This window comes from Melanostigma gelatinosum (genome assembly GCF_949748355.1).
Source record: "Melanostigma gelatinosum genome assembly, chromosome: 13".
In the NCBI taxonomy this organism is placed as follows: Eukaryota; Metazoa; Chordata; class Actinopteri; order Perciformes; family Zoarcidae; genus Melanostigma; species Melanostigma gelatinosum.
Genome location: NC_136646.1, coordinates 4,721,538 through 4,729,570, shown reverse-complemented (window position 1 = coordinate 4,729,570; position 8,033 = coordinate 4,721,538).

Here is an 8,033-nt window from a genome sequence, read left to right as displayed (position 1 = left end):
GTTCATAGAGGTGAGTTACTTTATTCGTTTTGTCAATCAAGTTCAGGTGTTGCTTCAGTCTTAGAATTAAACTGTTCTTGGTTTGCCCAATATACAGTTTTTTACAAACCCCGCACTCGATGCAATACACCAAATTCATTGACCCTGGTTTGGTCAGGTGCCAAACGGCTGCACTCAAGTGAGTGTGTTGGTTCACCATGAATTTAGTGTTTTTAAAGTGTCTGTTGTGCTTGTCTTTTTTATGTTTTCCGCCCAGGGAGGCATGTACAAGAAGATCTTTTATGTTTTTGTTTCTTCTAAACGCTGCTATAATTTTGAAATCCAAAAGTGATTCCACTTCATCCTGTACCCTCTTAAAGTTCCTTTTAACCTTGACATTCAAGGTCCTGGAGGCAGGAGAAAAGGTGGAGACAAAGGGGAGCAGGTGAGGGTTATCATCCCCCCCCCCTGGGTTTCAGGCTTAGTTGGTAGTCCCGCTGGACGTCAACCTTAATCCCCCGGAGGAAGGTCCTGCTATACCCCCGACGTCTCAGGGCCCGGAATAGGGTCATTGTCGCCGCCTCGACATCCCCCGCTATCGTACAAATCCTACGAAACCTTATTAATTGTGACTTCACAATTCCCCGGTAGGTGTGTTTCGGGTGGTAACTGGACTTGTGTAACAGTGCGTGGGTGTCGGTCGGCTTAAAATACACCCTCGTTCCCAGGCTCCCCTCCATTTCCATTTCCCCTCCTAATCAGGAACAACTCGGTATCCAAGAATGGAATTTTCTCTTGTTGTAAATTGGGGGGCACTGGCACAAGGGGGCTGTCCTTTTAAAAAAGGCTTTAAAAAAACCCCTAAGAAATAAAAAACAATTTTATTAAAAACAGCCTGACAGCAGAGCAACCGCCAGCGGGACAGACGGAGAGGAGATGCTAAAAGGGGAAGGGAGGTTAAAAGGCACAATAATTATATAAATATAAAAAGATAATTTAACATATAATAAATATATATATACACACACACACACACATCTAAAACTTTAAAAAGATAAATAAATAGATAAGTGCTTTTGAAAAAACATAAATAAGTAATAAGTGCTTTTTAAGAAAAAGGGGGGGGGGAAATTAAATAACATACAAAAATAGAAAAATGTATAAAATGATGCCAAATAACCCTACCCAACTTCAGTCTAAAAAATGGGCCTCGTCTGCCTGTGGGGGGAGGGAAGGACATAGGATGCATCTCCAACCTGGGAAGATTTAAAATAAATAAATAAATAAATAATCTGATAATTAAAAATATAAATAAATAATTTAACAATAATACACAATTAAATTAGTTAAACGGGTGAATAAAAACATGCATAATATATTAAAACCACACGTGAAAGACAAGTATAAATATATGAACATATAAAATATAAATAAATAAATAAATAAACATGTATATAATATAAGATAAATACCATGGTGGAGATGTAATGGGGGTGAGAGAAGGGACAAAGGGATGGCAGGCGAGGCTCCAATAAAAACAGACTGGGAGTTAATATTTTTCATTCAGCCCGTGAGGGTCTATAGTACCATAGAGTGGATCCATTTCCTCTCCGCTGCTTGCCGCTGTGCCCTGCTCCACTGCCCGCTGCTCTCCAGGCCCACACTTTGGAGACCATGTGAGCCATGGAGTTTAAAATGTGCATATAGGACGCTCGTGCCATTCCCACTGTTGATCATATAAAAATGCTGCTTAATTCTCAGGTGTAGCTCATTCTTTGTCTCCCCCACGTATAGTTTGTGGCAGGCCCCGCATCTAAGAGCATAAACCACATTCGATGCTGTGGGTGGCAGGGCCTGCCCCAAGTTAAAACCGAGTCTGCTCTGGGGGTTAAAAACGTGGGGGAGACGCATAAAACCGATCTCCGAACCTCGAAGCGCCTCCCTCCTGGTCTCTTTTTTGTTCAGGTCAGTGTGGACCAGGATATCCTTTAAGTTTTTATTCCTACGAAAGGTGGAGATCATCCGGCACCCAACCAGGGCGGCACAGTCCTCCCTCGTCCCCTGGAAGTTGCTTCTCAGTGTCTTTAAAAAGTTGTGTGTCCCATCTGAGAAGGTTGTGATTAAGGGGACAAGGGATAGGTCGGACGGCCGCACCTGGGTGTTGTTGTTGAAGGTGCCAGCGACCTCCGCCTTAGTACTTCTGAGGAAGCGCTTCGAGTAACCCCTGAGCCTCAACGCACCAAAGAGGGTGCTGGTAGCCTCCTCCACATGCTCCGGGAAGGTGCAGATTCTGTGGAAGCGGATCAGCTGGGATTTGATGAGACCTCTGTACGTGTGCTTGGGGTGATAGCTCGACTTGTGAAGGAGTGCATGGCGGTCAGTGTCCTTAAAATATACCCTAGTGGCTAGTGTTTTCTGCTGGTCGCCGGAGTCACGGAAGAAGACCCGTGTGTCAAGGAACTCGACCGTGTCTGCCTGGATATTGTGTTTGAGTTTGATCCTGGGATGATGTGAGTTGAGGGTGTCCAGAAATGTATGAAAGTCCTGTTCTGTGTGATTCCAGAGGCCGAAGATGTCGTCCAGGTACCGGAAGTACAGGAGGGGTTTATGTTGCATTTTGGTGAAGGCCTCCTCCTCCCAATGGGCCAGGTAGATGTCGGCATACGATGGTGAGTATTTCCGGCCCATTGCACAGCCACACAGCTGGAGATAGTGCTTATTGTTGAATTTGAAGTAATTTCTGGTGAGGGTGATTTGTAATAACTGTATGATTTCTTTGTCGGGTCTGGCTGGATCTGGGTGTTTATTGAAAATGTTTTGAATGGCAGCAAGGCCGAGTGGTGTTTCAATATTTGTATAAAGGGAGTCTATGTCTATGGAAAAAAGGAAAGTGTGACCGGGTACTTGAAGGTTTTTTATTTTATTAACAAACTGGTAGGTGTCTTGAAGATAACTGGGATGAAGTCTGGAGAGTGGGTTAATGAAATGGTCTATGTATTCTGTTATTCTATATGATTCGGAGCTACAGTCACTAACAGTGGGGCGGCCGACCGGAACAACAGAGGGGACCGTCTGGGACCCTAACCCTAACCCTAACCCTAAGCCTAACCCTTTAATGAATCATAAACATTACACGATTTAACCACTAGAGGACAGCAGTGTTACACCATTTAATGAATCATAGACATTACAAGATTTAACCACTACAGGGCAGCAGTGTTACACCATTTAATAAATCATGAAAAATTACATGATTTAACCACTAGAGGGCAGCCGTGTTACACCATTTAATGAATCATGGACATTACATGATTTAACCACTAGAGGGCAGCAGTTTTACACCATTTAATGAATCATGAAAAATTACATGATTTAACCACTAGAGGGCAGCAGTGTTACACCATTTAATGAATCATAAACATTACACGATTTAACCACTAGAGGGCAGCAGTGTTACACCATTTAATGAATCATGAACATTACATGATTTAACCACTAGAGGGCAACAGTGTTACACCATTTAATGAATCATGAATGTTCTGGAAGCGCTGGACCAAAGAGTATTTGCCTGAATTACAGGAAAGGCAAAAGTGGTCTCGTCCAGAAAGAAATCTCAGTGTTGGTGACATTGTTCTTGTGGTAGACGACTCAGCTCCACGAAACTCATGGATTATGGGACGAGTGATCCAAACAATGGAGGACAGCGGAGGCAGAGTTCGCCAGGTCCAGGTGAAAACCAGCACAAATGTTCTTCTGAGACCTGTCACCAAGCTCTGCTTATTGCTTGAAGGCGACATGTAACACTTTTGACTCTCGTCCACAAAATGGACATTAAAAGCATTCATGAAAAATGACAATGATTACTGAACGTTAATAGAGTTCCTGGTTAATAGAGTTCCAGTTAAGGTATTGCTGACATTGGTCTTACATTTACCTTTGTATTGTATGGCTCTTTATTAATGTGCATGAGAATAATTGTTTTGTGAGCCACAAAGACAATTAGGGGCCGGAGTGTAAGAGCCATTTTGTATTCTTAACAGTTTTTGTATTTTATGTTTCTTGCAAAAGTATGTGTGTTATGCTCTTTAGGATGTTTACCACATAACAGAGTTAAGATAATTGGTCATGTTGTAAAATGTGCTTCATATATGTGTTTTGCCCTCTGAAGTTAAAAGGCTCCTCTATTCTGTCCTGCTATTGGATATTTATTGGTTGACTCCTTTAAGTGAGTTCAGTGTAAGTTAGGCTTTGATGGAGCAGGATGTGGAGCAACAATTTTTCTGACCGCAGATTCTAGATTTCAGATTATAGAACGCAGATTTTAGACTTTTTAGTTATAGCCAGTGTTTTAGTATTCCAGTTATTACCGAAGGAAATTGTTTTGTTTACTTTTTACATGGAATAAAGCTACTTTTAACTACGAGCTACGCGCCTCATCTTTGGACAGCTAGCAAGAAAAGTATAGCCTGCAAGAGCACGTAAATTGGACATGGTAGTCTACGCGAGTCAGAACCCTTTACATCCTGCAAGAAGTGGCCAAGAAGGACGGTAAAATAAGCTGCCACTACATTAAGTCAGAAAATTTCTCCGTGAAAAGATTGGATTTTCAGGAATGATGGGAGCACCGTGAATTCATGCACAAGGAATGAAAGATGAAACCACCTTTCCCGGATTTCTGTTGGATTTGCTTTGGAATCTGATGGACAGAAATACTCGCCACGGATGTCAAGTAAGCACTGTTATTGTTATTGATGCAAGGCATTTTGTGGAAAAGGTGGCGAGCTGGTTGAAACGTATCAGGCACCAGGCTGATGAAGCAGACAAGCTTGACGCAGAGGTTAGTCCCTCAGACAGCATCTCAATGGTTATGTCCAGGGAAAGGCCTATTAGTCAATCTGGTTCTCTGGTATTCTCCACCACCTCATCGGTTAGGATTAAAGTAGAAGCTGAACGTGCAGCGCTATTGGCACGTGCTGAAGCATTGAAACAAAAACAGGACATTGAGAGAGAAGAAGCTCTACTTAAGGCAAAGAGAGAGCGGTTTGAATTGCAAACTGCCATTGCAGTGGCCAATGCAAAGCTGCAGGTGCTTAATGTGCATGGGTCAGGTCGCAACACACCAGCTGGACCTTGTGATGGAATGAATGCTTATCTGGATGGCACAATGCATGCTGAGGGTGAGTCTTATCAGGTCAATGGAGCTGACACGCCACGGAGAAGACGCAGCATCTTGCATAGTCCTGAAAGAGTTCTCAGACCTCGGCAACAGAATAATGCAGGAAACGAAACAGCACCTGCAAGCCAGAACGACTTTGGAAACTTGGTGAGCATAATGCAGTGTCAGAATGAAATCACTCAACTTCTGGTAAAGCAACAGAAAATGTCTACTCTCCCATCACTGAATATTCCAGTTTTCAGTGGTGATCCACTGGAGTTTGGGTTTTTCATGAAAGCATTTGAGCATGGGATAGAGGGTAGAACTGAAAGCAACAAAGATAGACTCCATTTTCTTGAACAGTTCACTAGCGGCCAGCCCAAGGTGCTTGTTCGCAGTTGCCAGCACATGCAACCAGACAACGGTTACACAGAAGCTAAGAAACTCCTCAACAAATACTTTGGGAATGAATACACAATTGCCTCAGCCTACATTGAAAAAGCTCTGAAATGGCCCACAATCAAGTCAGAGGATGGAGAAGCCCTTGCTAATTTTGCTGTGTTTCTCACAGGTTGTTGCAATACAGTCGATAGTGTGGAATATATGGAGGAGATGGATAGCCCTACTAGCATGCGGGCTATTATCTCGAAGCTTCCTTTCAAATTAAGAGAGAGGTGGAGAGGAGTTGCATGGGAAATACAGGAAAGAAATGGCGGAAGAGCTAGATTCAAAGATCTGGTCAGTTTTGTGGACAAACAGGCAAAGACTTGGATAACCGGACCGGAATTTCTGGCAAAGCCTGAAGCAGACTGGCCTGACATGCCAGACAGTACATATCAGCCTCTTTTGAATGACCCAGAGGTCAAACAAGCCACGGTTTGTGCTATTACAATGGAAGAGAACATGGATGCAACCTCTGGCTTGTTCAGCATTTCTCAAACTGGTTTGACCTAAAGAAAGCAGTTGCATGGCTTCTCAAGCTAAAGAACACACTGAAGATACTCGCGCAGAAGAGAAAGGACTTAAAAACCTCACTGGTGAAAATGCCAGTAAAGTGCTGAAAGCTGCAGATATTCATGAAAATGACATCAGACTGTGAAAGCAACTGTCCTGAGCCACTTTTCTGAAGAAAATCTTTGAAACTATGTTTACTTTCACAAAATCCACTTTTGGCCTCCTCTCTGCCTGAAACGTCGTTTAAGAGCATAAAAAAGTGAAAATGCTGTAAAGTGCTGAAAGCTGCAGATATTAATGAAAATGACATCAGACTGTGAAAGCAACTGTCCTGAGCCACTTTTCTGAAGAAAATCTTTGAAACTATGTTTACTTTCACAAAATCCACTTTTGGCCTCCTCATTGCCTGAAACGTTGTTTAAGAGCATACAAAAGAGACAATGCCAGTAAAGTGCTGAAAGCTGCAGATATTCATGAAATTGACATCAGACTGTGAAAGCAACTGTCCTGAGCCACTTTTCTGAAGAAAATCTTTGAAACGATTTTTACTTTCACAAAATCCACTTTTGGCCTCCTCTCTGCCTGAAACGTCGTTTAAGAGCATAAAAAAGAGACAATGCCAGTAAAGTGCTGAAAGCTGCAGATATTCATGAAATTGACATCAGACTGTGAAAGCAACTGTCCTGAGCCACTTTTCTGAAGAAAATCTTTGAAACTATGTTTACTTTCACAAAATCCACTTTTGGCCTCCTCTCTGCCTGAAATGTCGTTTAAGAGCATAAAAAAGAGACAATGCCAGTAAAGTGCTGAAAGCTGCACTTTGATTGTGTGGAGGAAAAGCTCACCCTGGGGCAGTTGTACTTCTTATCCAGTTTTTGAGAGTTCCAGAAAGTAGAGTTTTATTGTGTGGAGTAAGAAGGAACAAAGAACACTGTTTCCGCCCAGTTTCGAACAGGGGACCTTTCGCGTGTGAAGCAAACGTGATAACCACTACACTACAGAAACCTCTGAAAATTACTTTTACGCACCTGCCCAGGCTCAATGCACTATTCACCATTGACAGCAAACATTTCAGATGCCAGACAACATAATTTCCGAATGGATTCAGTCACAGCTGCTGTGTCATTGAGTGACAGTAAATGTCTACTACACTTAAAGCCTCCCCTGTATAGCTCTAGGAATTCCATTTAAAGGCCGGAACAGCGCCACTTTTTTTCACTCGCCAAAACTCCTGCTAGCGCAGTCATCATTAGTATAGTGGTCAGTATCTCAGCTTGTCACGCGGAAGACCAGGGTTCGATTCCCTGACGGGGAGCTTTAGACCAGTTGCTGGTAAGACAACAGCCATTTAACACAGAGACTATACGTTTCGAGCATGTTCCTGCTGTCAGCTTCACGTTGACGATATGATCGCCTACCTCGGCATGCATGAAAGGTTGCACATCAGAATGGAAAATACTGGTTCTCTTCATCCAGTTTGCTGGGAATGCTAGTCAGAACACTTTGATTGTGTGGAGGAAAAGCTCACCCTGGGGCAGTTGTACTTCTTATCCAGCTTTTGAGAGTTCCAGAAAGTAGAGTTTTATTGTGTGGAGTAAGAAGGAACAAAGAACACTGTTTCCACCCAGTTTCGAACAGGGGACCTTTCGCTTGTGAAGCAAACGTGATAACCACTACACTACAGAAACTGCTGAAAATTACTTTTACGCACCTGCCCAGGCTCAATGCACTATTCACCATTGACTGCAACCATTTCAGATGCCAGACAACATGATTTCCGAATGGATTCAGTCACAGCTGCTGTGTCATTGAGTGACAGTAAATGTCTACTACACTTAAAGCCTCCCCTGTATAGCTCTAGGAATTCCATTTAAAGGCCTGAACAGCGCCACTTTTTTTCATTAGCCAAAATTCCTGCTAGCGCAGTCCTCCGCGCGGCACCCGG